Raw genomic sequence first — 14,637 nt, forward strand, 5'->3', positions numbered from 1 at the left:
ACCTACCTAAAACGGCTCGTTCTAACACGCCCCCACATACCTACGTCACTATCTGGGAAGATTTGCATAACGCCGCCCAAATGTTCATGCAAAGAAAGAAGGCGTAACTTTTATTCTCGCTGTAGTATTGTTGTTGCTGCCCCTGAAGGCACTGTGTGTTTCGTTGTGAAAGTGAAACTACTTTGTTTGGCCTTCCAAATGAGGACGATATCCGCTTCGTCATGCCTGGAGCTGATCCGTGCTGGTTGCTGAGGAAATACAACAACTTTTGCTTTCATCGTGGACGAAGCGGAGTCCAGCCCGGGGTCGTCACATGTGGTTGCCGCAAGCCCTCCGGACGCTCCTTTGTCGAATCCGACAGCCGCACCGTTCTCAAGCCCATCGCCTCTGCTCACTCTAGCCCCCGGCCTCTGCTCACTCTAGGCCGGCCGCCATGTGTTTCGTTGTGAAAGCGAAACTACTTTGTTTGGCCTTCCAAAAATGGACACGACTAGAAATCAGTGGTTAAGTTGTATTTACAACACTGTTCCAGAACAGTTCAACCCAAATATTCAGATGTGTGCAGCGCATTTTATGGAGGACCGTTTCCTGATCCTGGTAGAGTAGACTACAATGCCGGCTGTTCTGACTCAAAGACTGTAAGTACGTTTTTTATATTTAAAGAGTTTTTATATTTTATATATTTAAAGCGAGTTTTTTGGGCAGTGTAGAGTAGGGCTTGTTGTTTGTCATTTCTCCGATCACAAATGCAGACATGGTTTTATGGTTATGTGGCGCAATGCAACGCAACGCGTAAAAAGACAGTATAAGTCATTATAATCCATAATTATGTCCCCACTGGATGCAACGAATGCCTCGTTTATAATGGGTTTTCATGTTTTTGAATCATCGCTCCGGCCTGACAGGGCATCATCACAATATGGTAAGAGGCGTAACATTTCCGTCACACGCTTGAGGTATTCGGCCAATCACAACGCACTGGATAGCTGGCCAATCACAGCACACCTTGCTTTTTCAGACCAATGAGCTTTGAAAAAATCGACGCGTTTCAGAAAGGCGGGGCATAGAGGAGAAACAATAATGTACAGTATGTGGAAAATGATGTGTTTTTTGAACCTCAAACCGCATAAACACATTTCATTACACCAAATACACAAAATAATGTTCTTTTTAGCAGCATCATATGACCCCTTTAAATATTTGCATATGGCACTTTACTTAAATATTTTATATAATATGTAATAAAGGGAGGTATCCAAAGTCACTGGGTCACTGGGGTTCCTCAGGGATCAGTTCTTGAACCCCTTCTCTTCTCCTTATAACATATTTTAGCTAGATGATCCAATGGTAGCTGCACGTATTTCAGGCTTCCTGGAGAACATAATTTTGGCATGGATAAATGAACATCACCTACAGGTCAACTTGGCAAAGACTAAGCTCCTGGTCTTCCCTGCCTCTCCAACTCTACAGTATGATTTCACCATCCAGTTAGATTCATAAATAAATAGACCTACCCTATGGAAGTAAAATAATGACAAATGTCTTTGAAAATACAAGGCATTAAAATGCAAGCACTGTTAATGCAATGCATTTTTTCTTCAGTTAGTGCAATTCAACGTGCTTTTTTGTTTCAAAGACATTTGACATTATTTTACTTCCATTCTACCCCATCAAGTTCGGTCAGAAATCTTGTTGTAATCTTTGATGACCAGGTGACTTTCAAAGACCACATTGGAAAAACTGCTCGATCTTGCAGGTTTGCATTGCACAACATCAGAAAAATCTTTTCTTCAGTTAGTGCAATTCAACGTGCTTTTTTGTTTCAAAGACATTTGTCATTATTTTACTTCCATTCTACCCCATCAAGTTCGGTCAGAAATCTTGTTGTAATCTTTGATGACCAGGTGACTTTCAAAGACCACATTGGAAAAACTGCTCGATCTTGCAGGTTTGCATTGCACAACATCAGAAAAATCAGGCCCTTCCTTACGGAGCATACTGCTCAACTTCTTGTCCAGGCCCTTGTCATTTCTAGGCTGGACTACTAAATTTGATTAAAAACCTTAGGATTTTCTTTAAATATAAATATAGCACAATTCTTCTTCTTCTTCTTATTATTATTATTATTATTAATAATAATAATAATAGTAATAAATTCTGGCATTCAGTGATTCGTCAACACAGTGTTCTAGTCGTGTTTTCTTCTATTATATTGACAGATTTGACCTTTTTTCCATCATATCACTGTGCATCTCACTTACCGGGTCATTAGTTTTGTTAAAACAACTTTCTATTATGACCTGTTTAATCGACCACTGCATTTTACAGAGTAGATTCTGTCTTAACAAACATCTGTTTGATTGTTTGCAGTCTTATTAAATTATTCATGCTGCTATCATATAACGTTATACTGCGCATTTTTAAATTGTTTTTGAGCGTTAAATGTATTTGAGTATTGCTGCTGTTGATGTCGTTGTTATATTATTCATTTTTTGGGGAGGATTTGTAAATTTGATTAAAAACCTTAGGATTTTCTTTAAATATAAATATAGCACAATTCTTCTTCTTCTTCTTATTATTATTATTATTATTAATAATAATAATAATAGTAATAAATATTTTTATAAAACAATAATATATTCATATATTAAACATTAATATATATATATATACTGTATATACTATATATATATATATATATATATATATATATATATATATATATATATATATATATATATAGTATATATTATATACACACACAAACTCTCTCATCTTTTTAAGTGGGAGAACTTGCACAATTGGTGGCTGACTAAATACTTTTTTTCCCCACTGTATATATATATATATTGTATTGATTAACTTTTTAACTTATTAGTTAGGCTTTGAACATTAATAGTACAGTATGTACTGAATTTGATGAAGAACTTCACTATTGACGTTTTTTTATATATCTGTTGGCCGCTTGAGCTCTGGTGGGTTTATGGGATAACAAAGTGTCCACTGATTGCACGCTTTACTGCTGACACTATAAGGACTGTACTAGTCTTTAATCTGAAATGAATTGAATCATAATGCAAATATGGCAGAGACTTTATTGTCTGACAGAGATGTCTAAATTCATAAGCTGTACCCTATAAGTTTTAATAAGCTTGTTAAAATTCAATTGCTCATGGGTGCGTAAATGTCATCCAGGATTATCGTCCAACCAGTGGAAAGTTATAAAAAAAAAAAAACAGAGCTCCAAAATAATGTCACTGCAACCCCATCAGCCAACTGTCCTTTAGGTGCATGCAAAATCTGCTCTATTTGGAAATTTCATTGAGAGCAGTGAGTCCATTAAAGTCTCTTAAAATACAAAGAGCTCTTGGCTGTCAGGGAGAGCAGATGAGGTCAGGGCTCTGAGCGGCCGTCTCACCCCTCAGGCCACAATACTCTGAATCCAACTGGATCAGCACGGGTACGCCAAAGTCACACACAGCGTCAAACATAAGCAAAATATCATCTGGCTTAATTATTCATTCAGAGTGAGCGCTGATGGTCTCCGCATGCATCTTTGATTTGTTACTTTGAATATATTACATATCTGAGCCTAATTAAGGTTTCCATTTATAATTTGAAGCTTGTTGTTCTAAAATAGAAAGCTTTGTTATTTTGATGGATATTTTGGGAAGGCATGTCTAATTGTGTAGAAGGAACAAAGATTTTCCTGTGTATTACAAAAGAGCTGAAATGTATCTTTTGTTCTGCCACCCACAGGTCCGTTCATTAAGAAATGCATTAGTTTACAGCTAATATGAATACAGTGCAGTTATAATTCATGAATGATAAGTTCTTCTATTTTGCTATTTTAAGCACTGTTCTTTTGAATTGTTTATACAGCAGGGATTTATGACTGTATTTTTATCTTTTTTAAAAGCATTCTTAGTTATATGTATCTTGGTCACAGTCTGTACAGACAATGGCCATCACTTCAATCTCAGCAATTTATGGTATATTATTTACATGTCTAGACATTTTGCCATTACCTCAAAACCGGTTGAACTGACGTTCAATTCATTAATATTAAAATAAACAAACAATTTTAAAGAGCTCTGCATGATTTCCCTCCATTTTTTTAAAAAAGGCCACACTATATTTTAAGGTCCAGTTCTCACTATTAACTACAAATTTTGCCTCAATAAACTCATAATTTGTCATTTATTAATTGTTAGTCAGGTAGATGTTAGGTTTAGGTATGGAGTAGGATTAAGGGATGTAGAATATGGTTATGCAGAATAAGGCATTAATAAGTGCTAAGTACTAATAAACAACCAAAATACTAGTAATATGCATGCTAGTTAAAGTGAGAATTGGTCCTTAAAAAACTCTATATTTGGACCCACAGCATGGCAATAATACAAGAAAAATTCAACCTTATCACAGTTATTATTTTAAGACAAATTATTACAAATATATTTTCATATATTAACAATGTTTAACACTAAATAAAATATAAATGCTAGTTCTTTAAACATTGTATATTTAATATAAAATATTTATATTTCACTTGACCTCCTTTTGAGGTCCTCCTTTTACACTTGCTAAAAATAAATGAAAAAAAATCAAACGAGTCCTTGCATCATCGGTGCTTGGGCCCTAAAAAAGGGTTTCATAAATATAAATGCTTAATAATTCTTTAAACATACTGAATATTTTTAATATAAAATATTTCTATTTCACTTGACCTCTTTTGAGGTCCTCCTTTAACACCTGCTAAAAATAAATGAAATAAATGAAAAAAGTAAATTCCAACCAAGTGAGTCCTTTCACCATCGATGCTTGGGCCATAAAAAAAAAGAATCGAGCGTAGCGTTAGTTCTGGCAGGTCACGTTAGTCAAGCTCGCATCAGCTGACTCTCAGCTGATCCCCATCAACCTATGGGAATACGACACCTATCTAAGCATTCATATATAAGGTCCCGCAGTAGTATCAGCAGTTTTCGCTTTGCTCAATAGCTAATTACCCTCCTCCATCCCCAACTCCTCCTCTGTCAGTCAGGATTCAGCCTTCTGATTCTCCTTTGAATCAGACTAATTCTAAAATGTGTACATAACATTATTGAACTTTAACGATATCTGCATACATTTATGTTGGTTCTGTTCTGTTTACCCTTGGCGGGGTTATCGCTGCTCTCCCTGCTCTCATCCATGGTAGGCTGCATGGATGCGCAGGGAGTTCTTGCCCAGAACGGAACCATACCGCCAATCCAAACTGTATGCTAATTGTCAATCATCTTTGACGATAGTGGTCCTGACAGAACTTTCATTTTCAGGTCCTTATTTTGTAACCTGTTTGTAAAATTTCCTTTTGTTTTGTTTTTACACATGGATCATTCTTCACATGTTTGTAAAGTTGTAGTTCATCAAATAAATTCACTCTGACTGAACAAAATCCTTTTCCAAGTCCAGATTCCACTTTGCCACATTCTTCACTGTTGGCGTTTGTTGTTGAATCACCTTGAGATGATGAGGCATGGATATTCTGCCAGGAACACCATGCTCTATTGCACCCATCCCTTTCTGGTTTCATCTAACTCGTCCAGTTTTGAGTACCTGTCACAGACAGTGTAGGAACCCTGTCTTTTACCTTTTTCTGACACTTCTGGCTTTGCGATTTCCTGGGCCTGACACATTCTCTAGTTGGTCTGTGACATGATGATTTGATATGACGTGACATGAGTAGCCCTCATGAGAATACTTTGGACTCGACATAAGAATCAATCATACATTTTAGTCCACTGCACTGACATCTTTATATAGCCGAGATATCCTGTAAACTAAAGTCCTGAGGTCCTCCTTGTCTTTCATACTAAAATAATTTTAGCATGAGACTATTATACTAGAAAACAGTAAAGATTTATAGTACATAGAGATAAACAACATGGGTTGAGTTCAATAAACAGCATTTGCAAAAACCTGTGTCATATTCACAAACCACCCACTGTAAATGTGCTGGAATAGTGTTGAAATATCGTCATCACTATCGTTTTCAAAGCAAACATGCGTCTTTTTCTATGCAAAATAGGGTTATTTTAGAATACTATGTATTTGCTATTAAAAATTTACTTCACCTGAACAGCAGAATCCATTGAAATCTTCATGAAGAAGCATCTGAAGACACTCTTTTGGGAACACTAGAAGAAAACAATATCAAAGCAAAAAATGAATGTGAATAATATCCCTGAAGACAATAACTGTGAATAACAATTTCAGATTCGTTACAGACAGAAATCGTGATCTACAACTCAATTGAACAAGATATGGGGTGAAGCGTCACTGTTTAAAAAAGCACCACTGAAAAAACACATCAGCTTTTTGTTTCTTTGTACGTCAAGGTGCCTTTTTTTCTTAAGAATACCTTTAGGGCTTGCTGCTGGCTTCCAGACCCACTGAATTTGTTAAAAAGACTTTAAGATTTAAAGAAGGCCTGCAGCATTAAACATATGTCTGTAAGCATCCCAATAAAAAGCGTACTATAAGTGTATGTCATTCACGGGTATTTCAATTGTATACGTTTTTAAGTATAATTTGGGTACTGCAAAATATTTTTATGTTAGTACACAAAAAATTAATGAACATCATATTATGAAAATCATAACTTTGTAGTTAAATTTGGCACTGCACGCAATAATTGTTTACTGCAAAACCTTTCAGGCTTACACCACAAATCTTCGCCAACTAACTGCATTACTAAGCGCAATTCCATGAATATTTTATCCAAAGTGTACTTAATTTTCTTTTGTGCAGCAGCTTTTAAACTAAAATGCTTTGGAGACACAGCATTGGACTGTAAACATGTTTTGTTCAGGGCAGTTTCGTCAGAAAAAACGTCACACTTTTTTGTTAGGTAACCTAAATGTAATAAGCTTTATTCAACTCAAATACATTATTTAATACAAGGGAATCAATCTCACAACATTAGGTAACAACAATGAAAGCCATTTTAAGGGTCAGGTCGGGTAGAAGCAGTTTTGTTTTAGTAGTTGCGGATCACATTGAATGTTTTGAATATTAGCATCTTAATAGTTTTGGGTGAAAAAACCCAAAATATAGTTTGTAAACCTTATAAAATGCTTAACAGAACATAAATATTAAATATCCTGACTTCTCTCGATTTATCACTGAGCAAAATTGACCAGCATTGCCCTCAACTCATTTGGTGTCTTCTCTAAATAGGGCATTCGATCCCGTGGGAATGTTTCAGTGACACAGAATCAATGATTTGTGGCCTTTTCCCTCCGTGAGCACACAGAGAGTGTGCAGCTTTGCCCTGTCACTGCCCCTTCCCACACACACACACGCGACTCTGCACTGATTAGGAGCATCATATTCACTCCGCTCCTTCATTCTGCTGTTCGTCTTCATCCCTGTGTGTTGCCTAACATGATTAAGTACATCATTTCCATACTGTTCCAAAACTTCAGACATTCTCATTTCACTGGGTATTTTTGAGGCAATACTGCACTGTAAAAAATGATTGTGATTTTAACAGTAAAAGGCTGTAAAAATGCTACAGTAAAAACCTGTTAACTGGTTAGCAGTAAGTTTCCATACTATATTCGGTGAATAAATGTAATTATATTTAATGTAATTTTACAGTAAAATACTGTTAAAAATACAGTTTTTGGAAGTGAAAAAGAAAAAGTAATTGAATAATTTACAGTGAAAAAACGTAAATTGACACTCTCAGAATTCCCTGCATGACACTTCATATTTGATTTTTTGTTGTTGAAATAACATGTTTCTTCTTAGTTTTTTCTTATCAGTTGTGTACATTCTCATTTCACTGGGTATTTTTGAGGCAATACTGCACTGTAAAAAATGATTGTGATTTTAACAGTAAAAGGCTGTAAAAATGCTACAGTAAAAACCTGTTAACTGGTTAGCAGTAAGTTTCCATACTATATTCGGTGAATAAATGTAATTATATTTAATGTAATTTTACAGTAAAATACTGTTAAAAATACAGTTTTTGGAAGTGAAAAAGAAAAAGTAATTGAATAATTTACAGTGAAAAAACGTAAATTGACACTCTCAGAATTCCCTGCATGACACTTCATATTTGATTTTTTGTTGTTGAAATAACATGTTTCTTCTTAGTTTTTTCTTATCAGTTGTGTACATTAGGGTTTAATCTTACATATAATGTTGTTAAATTAATGTTTATTGCATTATTTCTGTATCATGTGTGTCACCATGATGGGGTTTAGTGTTAGTGTGAATGACACTGTGCACCTTCAATATATAAGTATTGCCCTCCTCAGCTCGTAGAAAAGCTGTTTGTGATGAGCTTTGGTTCATTGTGTGACTTTCTCATCATCACCAGTTTTTGGTGGTTATCAGTGCATTACAATGGTTCAAAACAGATATTACTTCAATATGTTGGTTTATTAACATTACATCAGTTAATGAAATAAGGTATTTTATTGTGAATTTGTAAAACCTAAAATGTTGCTACCATATTTTTTGCGATGAAGTTCTGGCAACCGCAGCTGCCGGAATTTTACCGTAAATGTCACAGATTTTTTTTTACAGTGTGTGTTTGCAGTTATGTACCATTGTGGCATATACTGTACATTTAAAAAAGTTCTTTACTGGAACTGATTTTTCCATGAAGAACATGGCACAAAAGGTTCTTAATTGACCATATGCATCAGAGAAACAAGTGTGCAACCATCTTTAGAATTCTGTCTTTGAAATTCAGTTTTTGCGGTACCTCTACGGCATCAATGTTGAAGAGTAATTCTGGTGAAGAGGATTTACTTATTGTGGAGTTAACAAATGGTATCATGTACATTCTAAGTGGATGTCATAACAGAAGACAGAAGACAATGAGAACAGCGCTGAAAAAGGTCTATAGGACAAAAGGGTTTTTTAGAAATGTTTTATTAAATGTTCTTCACACTAAGATAAAAATGGTTATTTTTAGAGCTGTTCACTGACAGGTTCTTTGGTGAACCAAAAATGGTTCATCTATGGCATCACCATGAAACCCCTCTTTTGGAACCATTATTTTTAAGAGTGTAGGTAAAAATCAAAAACCCAATTCCTTTTGCTAGGTTGCACCTTTTACAAGATGCTTTCAAAACTTCAAATTGAAGGAACAGCTCAGTCAAAAATGAAAATTCCGTCATTATTTACCAAACATGTATGACTTTCTTTATTTTGCTGAACAAAAACAAATGTTTTCAAGAATATTTCAACTGGTTTCATCCAAATACTGTAATAAATCTTCATCTACATTTACAGTAAAAAAAAAACATTAACTAAACATAAAATGTAACACAAAAACACCCAAATGTACATTACTGATAACAAAAACATGAAGAAACTAAACTTTTTAAATAAAATACAATGTTTTTGCCGTAAATTTTACTGTATTACATAGTTTTCACTTGCAAAAACCTAATTTGATAGTATTTTACAATAAATTTACATGTAATGCAATGTTAAACCATTTAGTTTTTCACCATTAATGGTAAAATAACTTACAAATAGCATTTGTAGCATTTGTTCTTTTTTTAATTAATTTTTTTACAGTGTACAATGGAAGTCAGCGGGGTCCAAAACAACACTGGTCCCCATTCACTTTCACTGTAAGGAAAAACAAAAAATCCCACTGAAATATTTTTCAATATATCTTCTTTTATGTTCCACAGAAGAAAGAAACTCATACAGGTTTGGAATGACTTGAGGGTGAATAATAATGACCACATTTTCATTTCCGGATGAACCATCCCTTTAATGGGCACATAAGCATTTGGAGTCCAAGTGACTGATCAGAAAACACCTTTATGCTTCATTCAGCATTGTGTTATTTACATAATATGCCAACAATTGCATCTCCCGATGCATGTGGAAGTGTGCATCCCTTAGAGCGGATAATCAACGTGCAATGCTACGGTGCACAGGGATGCCCTCCAAAAGCCATCCAAGAAGCATCTATTTAAATCAGCCAGTTTCGTAAGAAGTCATAGAGTACGCCTTCTAGGTTTAAAAATCTTAATTACCTTGGCCAAATGTTTCCCTTCCTAGAGATGATGGTGGAAGTCTAAAAAAGGAATTCTTAGAACAATGCCATTAAAGAACTATCTAATTGGTGTGTGAAAAGGTCTCCTTGGTCTTCTCCATCTACATCATTATGTGGATATTTCAACACATGGTCGTACACAAGGCATACCAACGTCATCTTCTGCACTAATTGGCGTTCATTAGCTCCAAGGTTGATACTTTGAGCTCTCTCTGCAAATTTCAGACTGAATAGATCATCAGAGGATTGCACCCATCAATCAGTTTGATTTAGGCTGTTAATTAATCACCAACATTAAAGTTGCTAATTGTGCAAAAAGAACAAACGTAAAGCTCCACTGTGCGTCAAATGACTCTTCGACGTCAAATCATGTTTCATTCACGCCCTCGAGGTGGGGGATGTATAAAAATGTCTAAATAACCCATTCCTATCCGAACCCAATGTTGAGACACCTGAATTTACTTAATGAAACATTGTAGATTTACACAGACGCAGGGTCATGAATCAGTCAATTCCATGTGATCGTAAATCGAAACGACACCTCTCAGCAAAACAAGCTTCATTTAAGCAAAGCAAAGAGGCAAAGATATTGAGATGCTCGGCCGAGCTCTCATTGCAGTAAGTGTACTGTTTATTTTTCACTTGTTGAGAGCAGTCATCAGCATAAGTGATTGCAGTCAACAAAGCTGACATCTTGTTTGGGAATGAATGACAACAGATGTCCGTGATCAATTAGAAGGAGATGCCAGCGATGGTGGATTGGCCGTGGAATTTATCGATATATGAGTTACAGGCTCTCGTCGGATGAGTCAGCCTCTCTCAAGGGAACGGCGCACGTATCTTTATAGTCTAGGCTTAAAAAGTGTTCCCTCTCCAGGCCTCTTTCCAACTTTTAACATCAAGAAGGGAAAAGACACAGCTTGATGTTCTCTCTGAAATGAGGACAGAATATGGTACTGAATCAATAAAAATGTCGATCCGCTAAAAAGAATCTCCCCCGGTCTCTGAAAATGAAGGGAATAAATACAGTGGATTGAATTTTCCTTTGACATCTCAAAAAATTGAGAAGGTCTCCAGCGTCTCAGGAGAGTCAGCGTTCTCTCTGAAGCGCACACTTAAAGCTTTATTATATCAGTTTATGTCATTACTGAGTGAGGACCGCGAGTTGCCGATGTAAAAACATGTTTTGTTTTGTTTTAATTGTATTTTCACGCAGCACATTAGAGCAATTAATAGTGAAGTTTGTTTATTGCATTTACTGCAAACATGTCACAACACACATTAATGAGCAATAATAATCTATTCGAATTAGAAGAACCTGAAGTAGCCTATTTATTTATAAAATATTAGCAGATGCATATATTAGACTATGATTTTAAAAACTGAAAAGAGCGGGGCTAATTGTCACATGGGAAATGAAAGCTTGGGGCAGTGTTTTGCACAACTTTTTGCAAGGAACTTGCTCCAGTTCACCTACTTCAAAAAATTTGAGTGCAAATTCTCAGCAGTTGAATGTGTTCTCAGAGAACAGACTGGCTGCTTTAAAAATGTTTCCTCAAAGCTCTTAAACGACAGAAAAGTACACTTTGTGTGTCCTTGTTCTTCCTGAAGAACTGTTCTTACATTCTGATGAAGCTGGAACCTATAATAAAAGCACCCACATATTCAAAGAGATGCATTCATGATGCTTCAGTCTATAGGGACTGGATTTGATTTGATGTTTAGAGAATTTAAATCAAGCTCACATTCAAAATGGTCCTAAGATGGTTTCATTTATTCCATCCATAAAGTGTGTTAATCTCCTGTTTTATGAGTCAAAATATGTATGCCAAAGAATCATGGCTTTATTCCCGTTCTAATGGGACAAAAAACACCTCTGCATTTTCTTGCCCCAAGGAAAAGCTGTACGTGTGCATCTGCATCATAATGCGGCACTTGTTTCACGTGCCATGTACAAGAAAATTCCACACTCCAGCTTTCAGATCTGTTAACGTGATTGGCAAATCCACACCTCCTGGTGAATTGCGTCACATCTAAAAGCAGTCAAGCCTCGAAAGTTGTCTTAGAAGTTGGGTTTTTAGAGCACTGCTACAATGTGCATCAAGTTTTATAGAGCTGTAATTAAAGTGTAGGTTGTCGATTTCTCATGATTATCTCTGTTCAGTGAGCTGCAACATAAACGACTCCGTTGGCAATTCTGAGGGAAGACTAGAAAGAACAATAGCGGAAGTGAAGTCATGACTCATGAGCAAGAAACGCACTGTGATTCACACTGTGAACTGCATTATATTGCAAACAGTTTATTGCCACAGGACTGCAAATACACTGTTTTCCAATACAAAGCAGTTTTCCTTAAAGAAATAGTCCACCCAAAAATGAAAATTTGCTAAAAATGTACCTAATCTCCCACCATCCAAGATGCAGATGTGTTTGTTTTTTTGATCAAAACAGATTTGAACATCACTTGTTCACCAGTGGATCCTCTGCAGTGAATGGGTGCCGTCAGAATGACAGTTAAACAGCTGATAACATTATAATAATACACATAATCCACAAGACTTCAGCACATCAGTTAATGTCTTGTGAAGTGAAAAGTTGCATGTTTGTTATAAATGAATTAATCAGTTAGATGTTTTTGACTTAAAACCATTGCGTCAGGTCAAAATATGAGCACATTATCCATAATAATGCTTCTTCCAGTGAAAAATGTCATCCCCTGTTGTCCTCTCACATCAAAATCCACCAACATATTTTTTAGAACTGTTTTTGCTTGTACTGTAAATGGTGCTTGATCTGTGCATATTTCTCCCCTGATTCAGACGAGACAACTTTTCCACTGGAGAAAGCAATATTATGGATAGAGGGCTCTTATTAGCCAGAAGCAATGGTTTGAAGTCAAAAAACGTCTTCATGATGGATAAACCAGAAGCTTTTTGCTACACAAGAAAAAAAAAAGGTGGACTGGAGTTGTGTGGATTCCTTGTGGATTATTGTGATGCTTTTATCAGATGTTTGAACTCTCATTTTGACGGCACCCATTCACTGATCCTTTAATTATAATGGTTGTCTTAAAGGGATAGTTCACCCAAAAATTAGGGTGAAAAGATGATCACAGAATTTTCATTTCTGAGAAAACTGTCCTTTCAGTTTTCAATTCTGGTTAAACACTATCAGTAAAAATAAACTATCATTCCAGCTGTGAGCTGATGCTTACTTCAATCTGAAGTTTAAAAGCAGTCAGCCCACAACCCTGAATGAAAAAGCCAGAGAGAAATCAAGCATATGTTGCCCCTGGCCATCGCTGCTAACCACCTCTAGAGCTGTGCGACAATGTAAACGTGAATCCACCGCAGTGGCATTCCCAGGAGCTCATAATGATATCTATAAAGCACAACAGAAGTTGACACACGGAGCCTCTTAACACTCTTCAAAGCAATGACTCACCAGCTTTTATTTAGAGTAGATATGCAAATCAGATGCCGCAGCCATCACCACATTCTCTCCTGAACCCTTGACAGAGCATTAATCACGCCATCCTCGAAACGTCGCCCATCGTAACGTCACAGACACCTGGAGATCAGTTCATTGTCTTTTTGCGGTTATGCCAAAGAATGTGTTACATACATCTACATGCTGGTGTGGATGGACACAAGAACATGATGCATCATGTGCAACTGCTGTTTTTAATACAAAGACGCATTTGGGGTGAAGTAAAGTTTCACAGTATGACTGTCAGAATGTTACACAATGATATTCTAATTAACCAAGAACTGGGGCGGAATTAAGATGTATTGCTGCGTTCACGTTGGAATGATCATATTATGAGATGACTGCAGATGAAAATCAAAAATCCCCAGATTGTTGAGCTGGAGGTGTGTCAGGTAAAGATTATTGGTGGAAATTTGTATTGTTAATACGTTAGAATTATGAATGTTAAATGTACAGTTTATTTTAATGAAAAATTGAAATACATTTTAGTGATACATTAGTTTAGAATAGCATCAAAACTACATTTCCCATCATTCCCTGTGGTTAAAAGTTTCTATTTGTCAGTAAGTGAAAAATAATTCAAAATTTCCTTATTTTATTCTAACCAAAAGCATATCATTGTACATCACATCATAATTACAGCTTAAGGAGGAACCTCCCAAGAGGACTTGAAGCAGAAGTGCAGAGATGTTTTAATTAAATGTTGAAATCCAGAGCAAAGAGTCTACAATAGTCAGGGAAAGGTCAAATGTAAAGTTCAGTTCAATGAGCAGCTCCAAATCACAATCGGAAAATCCAAAAATGGTAAGACAAGTGTCACGAATTCGGTCCATGGACTTCCGTTAATTCACCACCAGAGGTCACCCTTTCCTTTACATTGACTCTCGCACAACTCAAACTGTTGCATTGCACCCCGGACTACATATCCCATCATTCCTTGCACGATTTGCACACTGCACTGATTTGCACTCATTGCACACAGCTGTTTCTAATCACCTCACTCACTATATAACACCCACTCTAACCACCTTTTTCTGCTGAGTATTGTTTAGCCGGTACCCCTTTCCGAGTCTCTG

Source organism: Sinocyclocheilus grahami, unplaced genomic scaffold (assembly GCF_001515645.1).
Source record: "Sinocyclocheilus grahami isolate Dianchi unplaced genomic scaffold, SAMN03320097.WGS_v1.1 scaffold85.1, whole genome shotgun sequence".
Taxonomy (NCBI): Eukaryota; Metazoa; Chordata; class Actinopteri; order Cypriniformes; family Cyprinidae; genus Sinocyclocheilus; species Sinocyclocheilus grahami.